This window comes from Pteropus alecto, unplaced genomic scaffold (genome assembly GCF_000325575.1).
Source record: "Pteropus alecto unplaced genomic scaffold, ASM32557v1 scaffold171, whole genome shotgun sequence".
NCBI lineage: Eukaryota > Metazoa > Chordata > Mammalia > Chiroptera > Pteropodidae > Pteropus > Pteropus alecto.
Window position 1 is genome coordinate 3,239,418 of NW_006431925.1, and position 17,649 is coordinate 3,257,066.

General features: G+C 38.1%; 1 long non-coding RNA gene across 1 annotated transcript in view; it reads left to right on the top strand.

Moving 5' to 3' along the window:
• Nucleotides 1–16,849, top strand: part of LOC107195313 — a 17,788-nt gene extending 939 nt beyond the window's left edge. The window contains exon 3 of the long non-coding RNA XR_001516424.2: nucleotides 16,493–16,849. This is a non-coding gene — a long non-coding RNA (uncharacterized LOC107195313). The remainder of the gene's footprint in view (nucleotides 1–16,492) is intronic.
• Nucleotides 16,850–17,649: the final 800 nt, after the last annotated feature.

Genomic DNA, 17,649 nt, shown 5'->3' on the forward strand with positions numbered 1-17,649 from the left:
GAACAGTGAGAGACTGAAATAGATCTCAAAGTGCAAAGTAATTTATTTCGTGGAAATATGATTTATGAGTTTAACCGTAGCTGCAAGATTATCCTAACTGGACTTTCTTGATGTTCAAACCCATAGGTATTTGCTCTCCCTATTTGAGAAAAAGCTCTTTGCTCCTGAGCCAAGGACTTGAATCACTCTAAAGTTCTTTTTCTTTTCCTTTTTTGGGGGGTGGGGGTGGGGGAGTGGAGGTTAGAACGCCCCTTCTCTCCGTTTTCACACTAATATCACCAACCTTTCCCAGAGCTGGCCCTCCGACTGCAGCTCTGTGGCCTGGGTCAGGAGAGCCCTGCCCCCTAACACCCCACTCCTCGCCGGATTTAGGGGAACTGCTTCAGGTAGAATGCAGTGTGGGACCGGGGTAGAAGGCTTCTCTTCTGCTTGTTCGAAGGACTAGGGAAATGAGCACTGTTCTGGGTTTGACTTTGTCCCTGCTGGGAATATCCCTGTTCCCGGCTTTGGGAATCTCAGGCAAATAATTGATTCTTAATGCACACTTAGGGGACAACGGTGTAAGCTCGAGAGCCTGGCTGTCCCAAGAGTGGCTGCGAGCGCACCAGACACAGGTTGGCTTGGTCCGAAGCGAATTTGGGGCCTCCGCTGTAGTTTCGTATTAGCCTTCCTGGCGCCTCAGGGACTCCTGGGTAAAGTCAGAGAGGAGTTCGAAGGCAGGACTTGATGTCGTGGAGGCAGGGACCCGGCAGCGTTGTTTTCTTGAGTTTCGGAATCATGTAGAAAAGTGACTTCGGCTGCTGAGTCTGGGCGGCGTTGGCGGCGCTGCAGCCGGGGTGGAGAGGCGCTCTCCCGACGTTGCGGCTGAGATTCGGGCGGAGGCGAAGGCCGGCGCTGCACAGGGAGCAGCAAGGTGAGGGCGCTCTTGCCCAGGACAAGCAGAGCTTTGAGTTCAGTAGCTCACACTGGCTGATGCCACGAAAACTGACTCCAGAACCTTGGCTGGCGCGCTTCCCCACCTTTTTCTTTTCTTCTTCTTCTTCTTCTGTATTCTCTCCCCACTTCCCTTTTCCCTAAAAGTTGTTTCTTTTGTTTACCTGGTACGATTTCAGATCTCAGCACTTATCTATTAGTTGATAAAACCGTTTTCTCTGTAATAGACATCTTTTCTCCTTTACATTACACTTTCCTCTTCCATTTCGCTTTCAACCCCATTTTCCTTTTCTTCCCAAGCCTGTGGTCCAAGGTGAAGAGTTTAGAAGAGGTAGCCTTGAGGTAGGAGCTCTTTTAGCACAAAGGGTGGCTCTGCGTTGGGGAGAGAGAGGCAGGGGTTTGGGTGGGCAGAGCCTCCTGTGTCTGTAGATTCTCAGGTGGTGGTCTTCAACCTTGGAAAGACAACGGGAAGGAAAGGACGATGCAGACTAGAGCTCATCCACTTCCGACGGTCCCCCTTCCCCATAAGACCCAATTCGACGCTTCAACTTCATCCTCACTTGGCCCTCTATCAAAACTTGAGGTAGGCAGCAATTTTGAAATTGTCGTAATCAGAAAAGTCATTTAAACTAAAAATTATGTTTGTGGAGGTAAGAGGGAAGATAAAATGCCCAACGTTCTTTTCATGGTCTGTTAGCTGACATATATGATCTTCTTGCCCTGGTCTTCGGTCTTTCTGAAGAGCTGCACGGGAGGAAAGCACATTTCACTTGCAAGATTTGGAGATTTGTGTCCGCGTCTGAATGAAAAGAGTGTTCAGTTGCCAGACATGTTGGGATATTCATTTTTGTTTTAGGCTTAATTTTCCTACCCAGGTAGCACTCCCGCATTGGGGCCGTCTTCTTCAGTTTTATTCCCGCTTTCCTTCCCCTTTTATTGTCTTATCCTTGGAATAGAATGTATTTAAGGTGCTAACATATCTTCCTCCACGTCTGTATGGGCAGGTTTTGTTGATTCCATTGAGCAGGAAGAGTAAAAACTGTAGTGGGGTTAGGGAGAGTTGTCTCAGTTCTTTCATTTCCTCATTGCTCTGAAACAGTGACCTGATCATTGTTGTTGGAAGTTAAATTATCTGTTAAATTAGCCCTAAACAATAACTGATGATATTTTCTATTTTGGTCTGGTTGCCCCTGAATTCTTTTCCCTAGATGGGAAAGAGAAGAGTCAAAGAGAATGCTTGGTCACATAAAAATGTGAAAATAATCAAAATCAATATTTATGTGCTGGTGATATGTAAGAGAAATCACTTTCAAAGAAGCTGAATTTCATAAACAAATTCTTCTAGAGGCCTGTGCTTCAGAGGACCACACTAATTCAAAGATGAATGTAAATAAGCATCTTTGTTGATTAAGAAAAAAATATGAACACCATATTTTCATTACTCTACAAAACCTAAATACTCAAACTCATCATATACCGGTGCTTGCTAATCTAAATTAATTCTGTCCTCCAGGGATAAATATTCTCAAAAAGGAAATTTAACTTTAAGCAAAATCTGAAATGTTGTTTTAGATATGAATTTCTAGAAATCCAAAGTATATTTATTTCTTTGAGTCAGACACTTGTTTGTTTTGCAATCATTATATGAAACAATTTTGGAATAGCGCAGATGCTCTCCCCGCCCCTTGTTTCAGATTGCTTGCATATGCAGTCATAGGCTTGAGAGCTTCCAGGGTATAGTAAGGAAATGACACTTTTCTCATTTGTTTTAACAAAAGGCCCAAAGAATCTTTAAACCTGAAGATATTATGGTAGTTGAAAAAAATCTTTAAAAATAATGAGCACTATTGTGTGTTTTTTCTATTAAAATGTGCTGAATGAATAATTAGAGGCTATGATGAAGGTTGAAAATTCAGATCAAGAATAAGGTAATAATTTTATTGTTTAATACTTTTTATAATTTTTATAATTAGTGATGTAGCTTTAAAGTTGGCAAAGCTTTCTTAGAAAAAGTAAAGTACTCCTCCCACACCATCAAAAGTACTTTAGATAGAACGAAATAGAATCAGGTAGAACTGGTAGCAGAGCTTGTTCATTATTTATTCCAGTAGTAGTAGTATTAGTAGAGTTGAAATATATACTTTTAATTATGCATTTTGAGCTCTGATTGCAGGTTAGAAGACTAAAATCGATCATTCCTACATCGATAGTGTTGTCTATTACTGCATTGATTTGTTTATTTATGCAGAGGCTTTCCGTTATTTACTTACATATTTCAGCATCTGCCTCTTGATTATTATCACAGGTTGGCTTTAATGAAGCGCTTTTATAGGAAACACACTTGACAGATCAATTTTAAGTAAACCAGGTAGTGAATTACGGCAACCCAAAGAGTTTTCGAAATTACTTATTCGCACTTACTTTTTAGCAATTAGGAAATTGTTTCTGATTAAAACCTCATGCTACTTGAAAACTTCCATTCTTCTCTTCATATATAGTATTGATGTGTTTCAGTAAAATAGAAAAACATAATTTTATGATATCAGATATGATAGAATGAAACTGATGAATAAGCCCTTGTTGTCTTTTTCCATTGGCACGACTAGGTTACTCTCATAACAATAAGGTGGTCCCTGGGTTTACTAATACTGTAGATGAAAAATCAAGGAGCAGCAGGATTCAAATATAGAAATGACCTTGTTTTAAAATCTGTCAACTCTTAAGTTATGCCAGGGGTACTTATGCTGAACAGGATATTCCAGAGTTCTTCGGTACATATTAAATACATACACTCATCTAGTCTATTATTTAGTGTACGTGTACCATCATACCTTATAATGACAGGCATTTCTCTTGAACTAATAGCTCATATGTGAATGTTATGTATCAGGGCTCATTTGAATAAATATGACAACTAAAGACCACAGAGTGTGTCTTATAAGTACAAGGCAATAGCAGGAGATTGTCAAGCGTTTGAATTTGTGCTTCTCTTATTGTCATTACAAAATGTTGAAAGGTGACTTGGAAATTGAAAAAATAAAATAGCTTAATTTATCAAGGGCTATTTACTCCTCATTTTGTAAGAGTTTTCTTGCAGTTTGGGCGATGAATATTTCCTTGCTAATCATTTGGAATACATCTACCAAAGACAGTTTATAGTTCTATTTACCATTTCTTGACTCCCCCACACCTTCTAGTATTTGAGAGGAATATTGGGAGGGAAATTAACCGAATTCTTTCTTGAAGACGGAAGGGTCTTGGGAGATGGAAAAGGAATTAATCTCCTCACCCTGGCGAGTTTTCCTGAAACTACTTAACCTCAGCATCTGCGCTGTGAGAGGTGGAGCCTCGCAGTCCCGTGGCTGCTGACAGAAGGTGCGCAAGCCGGGGGACCTCAAGCTTTGCAGAGGGTTGAAAGGATGAACGGAGGGAGGAGAGCTTTGAGTTTATTTTGTGTCCTATGCCAAGCCCTTGAAGTTAGCACAGGACCATGGCCTTTTAGGACCAAGCACTTGGCATTCTTTTGGGATTGAGATTCCAGAGCATCGGACGAACAGGATTTATAGCTAGGGCGTGCTTCTTCCACCCCTCCCTCCGTCTTTTTATGCACGTACCAGCTCGTCCTCACGTGCATCAGGGTAGTGGACAGTGTTGACTTGAATTGCTCTTGCTTGCACCAAGCCTTTCCTGTGAATGAACCCGAAAACACTCGACAGGTCGTGAATAATCGTTTTAATGAGTGTGCAAAGCGTGCGACGGGGTGCACCGAGCTGTCGGGTTAAACAAACAACTTGTACTCTGACCAAATCCGATTGTTAAAGTGCAAAGTGATGTCAGTACCATTTCCATTGCCCCTCGGAAAACCACGGATCTGACACGCGGGAGTCCAATTTTCCCCATTAAAGAAAAATAACAATATTTTCTAACCATATATGTGATCTTCTTTAACATTAATCTGAGCCAAACAGAACCTCATTTGAGAACCAGAGAAGTAGTCGTGTCATTGCCTCAAAAACAAATGGAAGGAAAAGGAAAATAGGGAAGAAATCAGAACAAATATAAAAAGTCTGAGAATTTTTTTTGATAGCTCACACAACGCTGCTTATCGATATTGTAAAAATCTTACCTATATATATATTTTATAGCTCAATAGAAGCAAATGTCAAGTTAACTGCATTTAATCAACTAGGATTGGTAATTTGGTCCTGTACTAAAACAATCTCTGAATTTAACTAAAATATTTGCTGTTTATGTTAGCCTCTGAGGGAATGAATGGATAAGTAGTTTCCACATTTATGCTTTCAAGGAAAACAGTTTGGAGGAAAGTAATGGGAAAGGAACCCTGATGGGCCGCCATCTAAAACAATAACAGAAAGTACAAGTGAGTTCTTCACAAGTCATAGTCTCCTACTCCCCGCCCCCCCCCCTGCTATTTTTGCACAACCACACTGGGGAAATATTTCTGCTTCTTTCCCATCCAGTTAAAAGATCTACTTAAAATCAGCAACATGTGCTCTTTCCTTGCTCATTTTTAATCTTGTTTTATAATTCCAAACATCAAAAACCACACGAAGAGTAAAAAAATAAAGCCTCGACAGATTTTTTTAAAAACTCCCTTTTACATGTCTCCTCTAAAAAATTTGTGGAGAGATATGTAAAATGTTTCCTCTGCTAGCACCTTATATACATTCACAAATCAAACAAAATGGCCAAGATGCTTCAAAATCAGCGTGTTGGTTCCAAATAACTGGCTTCTTTAAAAAAACAATATAGGAAGATTAAGGTTTATATTTTGATTGGATTAAGTATTATGTGTTATCATTTTCTTTATTAAAGACTAAAAACATATCAAGTCCTACAGTCTGAAAGGTTATTTGTCCTCTGATAATTGTAATCAGCTTGTAGAAATATTAGGGGTAGGGTACACTTGAATATGGAAACTCAGCAGCATTTGATCACTCAGTTCCTACTGGCCATATTGTCATCTACGTATCTGTCAGTCTTTTTGACCATCTATTTTACATAAGAATGTCAATATACAACCGATTGCAATTAAATGAATTAATCCATCTAAAACATATAACTGAGGTATTTGATGGAGTGAGCAATTTCTAATGGAAGTCATAGTTTTGTTATTAAGGTTGCTGGTTTTCAGACATTTGTGTCAGTTTAGCCCCAACTGACTTTTAAAATGGAAAGTATTGAAATTCAGTATCCATCATCAACACTTGGAAAAGACAACCAGTAGTTTAGGACAGTGATTTTGTTGATTTTAACTGCTTTCTAGTGAATGTCTGTGTCAGAATATCAATTCAGAATAGCCTTTATTTTCTAGGAAATTTGACAAAAAATGACTATCAAAAAGCAGGGGCTTGCATTTTTTATTGTTTTAAATATTTCTGGGCATACAACAGACTGTGTAGTTATTCCCTAAACAGATTTCTTCTCTGTGGGCTAAGTTGAGGAATTTTAGGAGTCAGTGAAATAACCACATCCATTTGTTTTAGATGCATAAACAGCAAAGCTAGAGGGTGCGTCTGTTTTTGTGTATATATATGTAGTTAAAGAACTACACTATCAAAACATTAATTATATTTGAAAGAGAGCAGAGAGCTTGTTGTGGAGAGAATTGCATTATTGAATTTATATTCTATGGAACTTGTCTGTGGAAAGGGCTGAAATTGTATACCTGTCTTATGTGATGCACCCTCTTTAGTGAGGTGTGCTTAAAAAGAGCAAAGAGATGAAGGAGGCAAACTTGGAGGGGAATGATCTTAGACATTTGGACGATCCGAAGCAGAGGGAATCCACGTGCAAATGCAAATCACATGAAAAACAAGCATGGGGTCTTTGTTCTCTGTCAACAAAAACAAATTTAATTTTTTTCCTCTATCAAGAAAATCACAGAATGATCTTAGCTAAATATGGAGGAGAGGGAGAGATTGAGTGACTAAGAATACTTCAAATATCATATTTCTGATCCCCAAGTCCTGTTTATTTCACGGCTGCCAAATTTTATACCCAAAATTTAGATTCTCTTCCTCCCGAATCCTACATTCATATGAATCATCCCTGATCATTTTTAGTTTTTGGCTTAATTACTAGTTTTCAGCTTTAAATTACTGATAAACTAATTAATCTGACTAATGTTCCTAAACTTCTGTTGAATAGTATAATAGATGCAACAACAACACAAATAAAATCTGCAGCAATAATAACAAGAATAAAACGTTAATGGTAATAATGCAAACAATAATAGCAGAAACAATTTTAAAATAATTTCTTTGGCTTCAGAATGATGAAATTTGTGTTTCATGGCTACAATTAGGCATTCCTCGGATTTCTTGTTTCGCTGGTTAGGTGGGTGATCTTTCTGGCGCCAACTCTGGTGTTCTAATAAGACACCCTTGGTTTAATATGGTAGGTCTTTTTAATGGTACGTTTTAATGAATACTTTTGTACCCACTCCTCTTCATTGCAATGGGCATGTTCCCTTTGAGCACCATTCAGGAGTAAATCAACCTGGGAAGGAGACTGGGAGCAGAGACAAAAATGGAAGGGGATTCTTGAGTGGAAGGACCTGATGCCTCTGGCTGGAGATCTGTTGGTGAATAGGCAAGCTGTCATATTTGGGAATCATGTTCTTGGAGCTGAGGAGTTTGAGATGAGGAAAGTACCTCAGTTATGAGGTTCCTGTAAGTCCAAAGAGAACAGTGGCCTTGAGAAACTCAGCCCATAGTGCAAGACACAAAAATTAGGAATTAGGTCCCCTAGAATGAATTCTTTTAATTTCTTTGGAGAAAGGGGACAATAAAGTGAAGGGAGTAGAAGTGGAGGGAGGAGACCAGGTTGAAGATGTAACTGGTGGTGATCTAGATAGTAAAGCTAAGTTCAATACCTTAGGAAGAGGGAGAGGTGCTTCTGTCAATTGTAAACATTCCAAGATTATCATTTTAGGTGTGAGAATAGCCACCAGTTCCCGAGGCTAGAGCTGGAAAGAATCCGCCAGTGAGTCGGTATCTGTAGGAATCTAACTCTTCTCTCAGCCCAATCCATGTTCTCCCCATCTCCTGAGCCCCCAGTGGCCCCACAAAGAAAAAAGAAATGAAAAAAATAAAAATCAGGTGGAGAAGGAACTAGACTCAATGTTTTGTCAGGCAGATGTTGGAGTTAAAGCAGGTTGTTTGATAACTGCCTTCAACTGTGGAGAGGAAAGAAAGCTGATTAGGAGAGGAAGGTCGGTTGTAAGAGGGAAATAGAGGCTGAGATAGAAATTCCTTGGCAGCCCAACGGCTAGGGCCAAATGGAGAAGGACCTTAGCTATAGCAGGAAAGTTTGGGAGCAAGGAAGGATAACTATTAAATATTTTTGCTTTGTTCTGTTTTCCCGTAAATTAATGGAGCCCTGAAAATTTATGAGAAAATAAGGTCTGTATGCTGTTAAAAAACAAATTACAAAAAAGCATAACTGTCAATACTCAGCTTTGTCCTCTAGAAAACTTTTTCCTTTAGATATTATCTTTAAACTCACATACACACATAGTCCATAATAAACCAAACAGAAGTTGAAGAAAGAAAGGGAGGGAATAAAAGAAGGACGCAACTTCCCTGCTGGTTGTACGTGTATCTACCTCTTCACCTTTCACTGATTTAGTCTTTTTACTTTAAAAAGTATGGAAATATTCCAGTTCATGAGAGTATTATTTCACTACAGATTAGCAAAGAACGAGGAACTTTCATTTCTAGGGATAAATTCACTGAGATGATGCTTAATCTGCAACAGAAGAAAGGTGACTTCATATATTGCCCCGTTCTTCAGGCTTTCTCCTTGCACTAATAGTAATTAATAACTATGAAGTTCAACTCTTCTGGAAGTACAGTTCTGCAACCTGAACTCAAAGTGGAGCTTTCCATATAAAATCCATTTCTAATTAAAATAATTCTTAAAGGACACTAATCTCAGTTATTGTTATTCTTTATGTGTTTGAATTGTTCCTCTGATTAAAAAAAAAACTATCGTTTGTTTCAATAATTAAAAGAAGTAAACAATGCCAATAAAAGTGGCCCTCAATCCTGTTATACGCCTCCCTCAAATACGTTTTAAGAATTTATTTTCAAACACTTTGGCTTTAATTGTATATAACTGAGAACCTCTGAGTCATTGGAGACATGCTTAACCAAAAGAAAGTTAATACGTTTGTAATGGAAATATTTGACAGAAAGTAAAATAACAGAAGCAGTTATTTCATAAAGTAGGAAAAGTCATGCAGACATTCATGTGCACTCAGTTTATGCACCCATTTAACAAAATAGGCTATTCTATTCAAATATCTTGTCTTTAAACAACATAAACTAGATATTTAAATGCTTATGCATATCTGAAGTATCATATATATAATACTGCATATAGTTCAAATATGTATGTTTATTTTGTAGAAACTAAGAACTAAATATATTAAGCAAATATTAAGATTTCTAACTTTTTGACCACCAATAATTGGGGTTTATTTGTGATCTGTAAACACTGAAGGAAAGCCAGAACCACTACATTTTGTTTAGATTTTATTATGAAGTAAATCTAGGTTTCTTTCTCTTGGGATATACAAGAAGAGTAAGGAATTTAGGGGTGAGTGGAATTAAGATCTATATACATTTTCAGTAAACCATGATATAGTAATTTTATTTTTAAAATACTAACATCCTACTATTAGATAAAAGAAATATATGCAATTTCAAGACAGAAGAAGTAAGCCCAAGTCAAGCAATGATATTTCAGAAAAAGAATGGCTTCCAAAGATGCTAACATTTCTTTTCCAATAAAGAATTTTCAAGGCAGATACAGCCAGATCTGTTGCACAAGTGGCAAAGCAAACATTTTAGTAATGGGCTGTGCAAGGATTTAATGGACTGACACTCTGAATATTTATGAAGAGTAATACTCTTTTGAATAGGGTTGTGTGATTGTCTATCATGCTCCTTAAACATGTGGAGGAGGAAGGTTTGGAGGGTAGGCATTTCCAAGCATCCTACCTATCGCTAGTGGTGAAAGGATATGGCTTGTGTAGAATACGAAAGAATTCCATGCCATGAGAGGAACTGCAAAAGTCTATTGGTCCCATCATGTTTATTTACCCTCTTTTAAGTACACATTTCAAAAACGTGTCCTTTCCACTAGGCTCTCATTTGCAGCCATGGCTTCACAGCTAGCAGCCAGCCTGTATTTATAGTCCAATGCCTCAGTCTAGTTTTGAAAAGAAAATAATGGACAGGTAAAGTAAAGTTACAGTCTTATCAAAGAAATTCTCATGGGCGGTTGGAGAATAGGGAAGAGGGAAGCTTCAAAACAGAATAGTGAGAGGAGAGCAATATTCCTTAGGTGAGTTTTAGGAAGATGCTAAGTAAAACGCTTTTTCAGAAATTGGGATTAATCGAGCAGTTTAAACACAAATCTGCCGGAAATCATGCTCCGTGCGAATGAAAATGAAGGAATTTATGCATATTCTAATTTTCCCTCTTTGGCTGCTATTTTGGAGGAAGAGACTTCTTTTGCTGATCGTGGGACTTTTTTGTTCTGCACAGGAAATGTGTAAATGAACACAAATGTTTTTTTTTTTCTCTTTCCATTTCTCTCCTCCATCTCTCCACCCCCCTTCTCTGTAATCAGAAGTTGTTAGGGTGCTCACTTCTGCCGCCACTGATTCCAGGGTTTTTTCCCCATTCCCAGGATGGTAAGGAGCAAGCAGTGCAGGGAAGGGGAGTTAGGGCTCCTCTGGGTCACTAGACTTTTGGAAATTAACGTAGGCGTTTCCATTCAAAGAGAGTAGAGAGTGAGGAGTCTTATGTTTAATGTTATGAAAATTAATCTCGAAAACTATTTCCTCTCACCCGAATTCCCAGTAACGACTAGGATGAGGAGAGCTTAAAGTGATCTCATAAACACGTTGACCTATTGACCTTCAGCGCCAGGTCCAAACGCTTTCCCTCTCACATCCTTGGGAAAGAACAGGACTGGTGCATTTTAATTATATTAAGACTAGCAAGACACTCTCTAGCTCTCCTATTCTTGATGTAAGTTAGTCGCGTAATGCTGTGAACGAGTGAAGTGGAGCGCTATGGTCGTTTAGTGTTTTGTTGAATATGTACTGGATTCCTGAGATAGTCCAATGAAGTGAGTGGGATGAAGGTGCGGGCGGGGGTGACTCTGTCCACGGGGAGAGGGAGGGAGGGAGGGAGGTGAGAGAGAGATTAAGAGAGAGGAAAAGAGAGGCGCTCCCTCTCCTCAGGCTCCTGCATTTGCAGGCAAGGCTGAGAGCTTCAGAATTCGGGAGCAGGAGGAAGACAAACTGGAACAAACTTCGAGTTTCTATCTTCTTTTCTATACTCCAGATAAAAATCCTGGAGACAACCTGATTCTTAGCAATTTAATTTCAAAAGAGCCCAGCGATGCTCCACCCCTCCCCTTCGCCCCTTCCGTCGCTCACAAAGCGCCGCCCGAGCCCCGGGCGTCCGCAGAGGCCAGAGCCTGTCCTCTGCCAGATTCACCGGCCGCCCGGGCGAACCCGCCGGGTCTCGGAGAAGAGCGGCGAGAACAAAGCCCCCCGCCCCCACTGCGACCCCTTTCCGTAGAAACATCAATGCCCCCATCGGAGCACCCATCGGAGCCCCCGTGCCCCAGAGTGCCCGCTTTCTAACATCCTATCCGCCTTGGATACCGTCCCACTTCCCACTTCAGTCTTCCCCGCTCAGGAAGCGGGCACCGCTCGGCAAACGCTGGGCAGGTTAACACCCCTCGACTTTAAAGTGTACGTTTCCCTCTGCGTGTGGGTTTAGGGGGCTTCGGAAAACGCTGGGAGAGGAGCACAGACCCTTCCCTGAAAAACTCACGTCAAGCTTACCCGCCACATTTAGGAATCTGGAAAAGCTCAAAAATCCCTATTTTGAAGAAAACCTGCTGTGATTATGATAGGCCTTTGCTATCAGAGAAAACCCTGAGATGCCTCGTGCGGCCTCTGTTCTGGAGTCAAAACCTGCCCAGGGCCAAGTTCTCCCGCGTGCTCCAAGTCCTGCACTTCCGGTCCTCTGTGGGGCCTGCACCTTCCCTACCGTTAGCACTTCCGGCTGCTGTGGGCTCCTGCGCTTCCGCCCAGTCACGTGGCCAAGGGATATGGATGAGTGCTGTTTTCTATATCTTTCTGGTGACTGATGAGACCTTTACCCGTTCCTTTCATTTCTCTTTATTTTAAATTTTCTTTGATTTCCTTACTTTTTCAAACTTGAGATGGGGGTGGGGTGGAATAGGAGGGTCAGAGGTTGAGAGTTAAGGAACATTGAAGATAAATATGTATCTATCTATCTATATATATATTTATATTTATATATATATATATAAATATAAATATATATATATATAAAAATTTGTCTTTTTGGATCACCTGCCCTTTTCTGAATTCCCTGCACACATTTACATTAACAACTGAGAGGTAGGCCTTTTTTTAGCTCCAGGGATAGGCCAGTGTCTGCATTTAGTAGGTGTGCAATAAATATTGAAATAATTACTGAATAAACGATGTTGCTTCTTTGGGCTCATGGTGCTTAGGGTTAGTGGGTATCCTTAGAAATCAGCTGACTTCTGACTTCTGGTGTTTTGTTGAAGTCAATTGCGAGGTTACTAAATACGTGGTTTTTACAGGCATTCTGATGGTGTTTAGGGACACCAAAAATCTAGGAGGAAATCTCTTAAGAGTTGTTGAAAATGTTTTCTTGAACTTTCTATGTATGAAGCAAAATGCTGTGCTTTTTAGAATTTGGGGCTTTATTAGCTCTTCTGTGGTTTTTCCTTTCCATTTTGCTTTCTTTTCCAAGTTTTACTTTCTGTGATAAGAGGCCAAGGCCTTATAATCTCTTGTAGCCAACTGAGGGAGAAACTAATATTTCTCTTTTGCTTTCAAGCTATGTTATAGTTTAACCCTTGCCAATCCTAATTCACTTCTGTGTTGTGTCTTCTACATCACTGAGCTGTTTTTGTTCTTTACAGTAACATTTGTTTTTAAATGCTATAAGAACTTTCCAGGAGAGAAATTTTATAGTGGTGAAGTTGTGAGACTGGATTCAGTCAGTTGACATATATTAAATGCATATTCTACTGAGCACAAGTTGTGTAACCTGTAGACTAGTCCCTAGAGTATTTACTATACCACTTTCATTGACTATAAAACAGTGAAAAATGTAACCAATAAGGTAATAACCATGAAAGTAATTCGAAAGGTTATAATTGCTAATCAAATTTAAAGTATATTTATTAGCATCATTATTAAGAGGCAGCAGATTCATTCTTATCCTCTGGGAACTTACAATCTAGTTGGGCATAAATAATGTAAATGTAAATTGATAGAAACAGCTACTAAGGAATATTTAGTGTCTGGCATATTGAAAACATTCAGTAAATAATTGCCTCACATTAATTGGCAGTCATGTCATTTTTTAACAGAAATATGATGCTGATAAGAAATAAAGGAAGGATTAATTAGGAAATCTTTCATGAAGGAAAGGAATTTGTCCTTTATGTGTCACATAAGATTGGAATATGCAAGCTGTTTGTGTTTGGGGGTGGGTAAAGGTGGCATTCATGGAGAATGAGAAAGATGTTTGATGAGATGGAGTTTGGTAATTTGTAGGAAACCTTAAAGACCAGAGACCAGATCAGGATATTACTAGAGATGTCTATAGACAGAGTAATCAGTAGGACCTTTCTCCCCAGTTTTTATATAATGGAAATTACACTGAAATGGTATAATAATGAGCCTTGAATAGAACAAGAGCCACAGTATCACTGGAATCAGTACTACCCCTTTATTCTTCATTGCTGGTGGTCCTAGGGAATATTAGGTGTTGACTGATGGTGACTCGAAGTTAGTTATTTACTCATTATTCATACTTACCCATTATTTAGTTGCAGCAGTTCTAAATTGGGTGAGATTTTGAACACTGCCCGCCCACGAGGGCACATTTGGCAATGTCCAGAGACATTTTTAGTTATAACAACTATGGGGCCACTACTGACATCTAGTAAGTAGAGGCCAAGGATAGAAATTGCTTAATATCTTACAAGGCACAGGAGAGTCCCCCGTCCAATGAATTTTCCAGTCCAAAATGTCAATAGTGTCCAGGATGAGAACCTTCAATTGTGGGAATGAAGCACGAGCTCTAACTCTGGAGAGCTATACAGTGAGTCCTCGAACCTAACTTATATTACGGTAACAATTTGAATTGAAGAAATGCTTTATTTGTTTACTAAGTCAAATGGAGCTCAAAATGGCAGTGTCTCTTCTTAGCCCTGAGGCCTTAGAAACAAGAAAATCAGAAGGATACCTGCTTAGATATTCTACTTTTTATAAAATGGAGTTAGAAATCTTCTTTAAGGATTTTTCATCTAAATGTTATTTATTAAATTAATAAAATGTGTCTGGAGTTGCTTAGCAACTCATGGGAAGCTTGCTTTTTAGAAGTTCATTTGTTTGTTTAAAACTAGGGTACGTTGCATATTATTAGCTACATTACATAAATCAACAAAGAAGTGTACACTGAAAATGAAATAAGATGTTTCAACACATTTTCTGCTCTCTGTGTCTGGCAATTAAAACACTCTAATTGTCTGGTAGAAATGCATCAAGTATTCGACAAACATTACTTATGTATAAAACTTCAACATAATATTGAGTATGTAGGAGAACCAAAGGGGAAAAATTAAGCAGGTTTGTCATAAAGTATGTGTTTATCTTAACCTTTCTTCTTCAAAAATCTTATCTACTAAGTACTTTTATCAGACACTAATTATACTCTTTCTGAAAAGAATTTCTCCAACACCCTTCAGTGCTTACACCCTTTAATCATATCTTATTACATCTACCTAATCCATATCTTTTTCACATTGCCAGGGCTCATTAACAGTTTTAAAAGCCAATCTTGGACATTATTATTCTTTGTAATTGAGATAAAAATAATGCCAATAATATTTTATTTCTAAAATGTAATGGATCATTTAAAATTTGTTCTGAAGCCATTTGTTCTTTAAATATTAATGAGAAATTAACTTTCAAACAAAAAAAAAGGAATGGTGAGATGTGTCTGAAAACCCTCAAGCACCTTTTCGAAGGAGAAGTTATTTTTATAAGCTGTTTTAACAGTGGATCATCAGTCACTTTGAAGGGAAGTGATCCTTGATTAACAGTTGGCTGATGTTGTGCTTCTACAGATGTGTGGCCGCAATACAGGTGAAACAGGACAGGTAATTCACAGGATCTGAGCATTTTCTTTTTCTGATTGAAAAATATAAGAGCTTGAATGAGGCTTCATCTTGTGTATTGCCCTATTTAATTGTTGTAGAACAAACCAAATGCCCCACTCAAATAATGAATTTAGGCACCATGTCTCCCATCAATTTAAAGAAAAGATTATAAATATGGTTAGTAGTTTATCCCTTTTGATTTCTTATTTTTAGTAAAGGATACCCAGATACAATCTGCAGTTACAAGATTAAAGTAGAGCCTCACGATAATGACTTTTTAGGACTTGAAAGTCAAATCCACAACATTCTCAAAAAATGGAAGTTTCTTCCAACATTATAATTCGGTCTGAGATCCTTTTTTAAAAGTAATCTTTCAGAGTCGTAGGTAAAGCTTAGCAGCTCATTATTTATTTATTGTGTACATACTATCAAGCTATAATGTTTAAAAAAACCCCCACAAACCAAAAGTAATTGTCCCAAAAAACTTTTAGACAAATACTTCAAACTCTTATTCAGTAGTAGTGGAAATGTAACGAAGCTTTCATTTAGCTTTTTTTCCTCCCATTCATTAATTCTGCCAGAAAGTAATTATCTCTTATTTTGGGTGTTTAATTAGATATTTCTTTAGTTTGTTTTTTTTCCCCCCCCTTTGGAATATTTTCTTTTAGAATTTTATGGTTATTTTTTTTTCTGATTTCTCTTCATTAATATAGTTCAGCTTGTTATTAACTATAGGAAACTGTTGTTAAGTAGAATCAAGTGAAACCATGTGATAGTTGGTGAGTTTGGTGTGCTATGTCTTGTCTTTTACTGTTGGTAAGTATTGAATAGAGTTAAGTTAATTAGATTTTTAGGATCTGTTACAATTATTTTTTCAAAAATCACTCTCAGCATTTTTCCTTTTAAATTCTTTTAATTTCTTTACTCATTTTGGGGGAGGGTAACTTTGCATATACTCAATTATACACAATTGGTTTTCATCTGTGTTCTTTTTTGCTTGAGTATTCAGATCTTACCAAATTTCTACAACACCATAGACAATGCTTACTTTAATAAAATTTCCCTCATTTTATTAATTTAGTTCTAATAAAAATAAAATTTGGTAAACTTAAAAACATAGTATAACACCACAACAATTAAAAAATTGCAAAGACGGTATTAATATAGTTTAAAACTTTTTATAACTTAATTTTTATATTTGTTTCTCTCTTATTAAGATGTTTTGCTTTTTCTGTACTGATCACCTATTTTCTTATCCTTTCCACGTTATTTTCAGAGATTTCTCATTGGTCAGTACAATGAAGGTTGATGGCATGATCGTCCACCTCGCATCAAAATATAACTATTCATCGGTGTGCTGTTATCAATCAGAGGTTTCCAAATATGAGTTCTCCAACTCAATGAAAAGTAGCTGGTTCCAGGCAGACAAGCATCTGGGAACTCCCTAAGTGTGCATGATATGTCTCCAGAGAAAGTTGCTTCAGCATTTTTTTTGGAATACTTCTCCCTACAGTATTCTCCAGACTCTAAACTACTAGATAGGTTCCTAAGTTCATTCAGATCTTTCTCATGTCTGAATTCTTGGTCCTTTTCCCACCCTCTGGCTCCACAAATAAAGAAGACATAATAATAAAGGAATAAAAATCTCTTGTTTCTGTCTGACTGAATCATTCCAGTCTTGAAGCACCCTGATGGGTTAATTAGCCTTATTATTGCATTTACTATCTCCCACACACTTGTTTGTGGGAAAATGCTCCTCTTGGCATTTGCCTAGTTGGAAAAAGAAACACTGAGACTGTGGCATTAGACATTGCTCTTGAAGTGCATGGCACTATGGCAGCATAAATCTTGAACGAGCTTGTTTTTTCATTGATGGAATATAACTGGCATAGCACCATCTTTTCCTGACATTGTATGCCAGCTTTGATTTATTCTGGGCCACACCTCCTTCCAGAGCAACAGTTCTAGCTTAGCATGGGGTTTGGTACCATTATAAAGAGAAACATGGTGCCTCTTGTAGGAGGAGTTTAGAGAGCTTTATCCTAGCAATCAAGATGTGTGTTAAGATGATTAACTGAATCCTGTGGATATACTACTTCTACCCTAAATGAAAGAGAAAGAGGACACCTGCTATTATTTATCCTCACTCATTTCTCATAAATAGCCAGGATTTTCAGTAAGCATTATCTTATCCTGGAATTAATTCTTTTGATTCTTGTCATTGTTCTTATAATGAGAGAGGTGTTGGCAAGAAATTAAAAATAAAAGATACAAGATAAGTTTAGCTTTTGATTGATAAACTTCAAGAATGACACAAAATAGATCAGCACAAATACGTGCAAAGTTATCTTAAAAGAACAGATAAATTCCTGTGCAGAAGGGTTGAAGGTATTGATATATCCACAAAAACAATCTTAGCCACAAAAGTATATA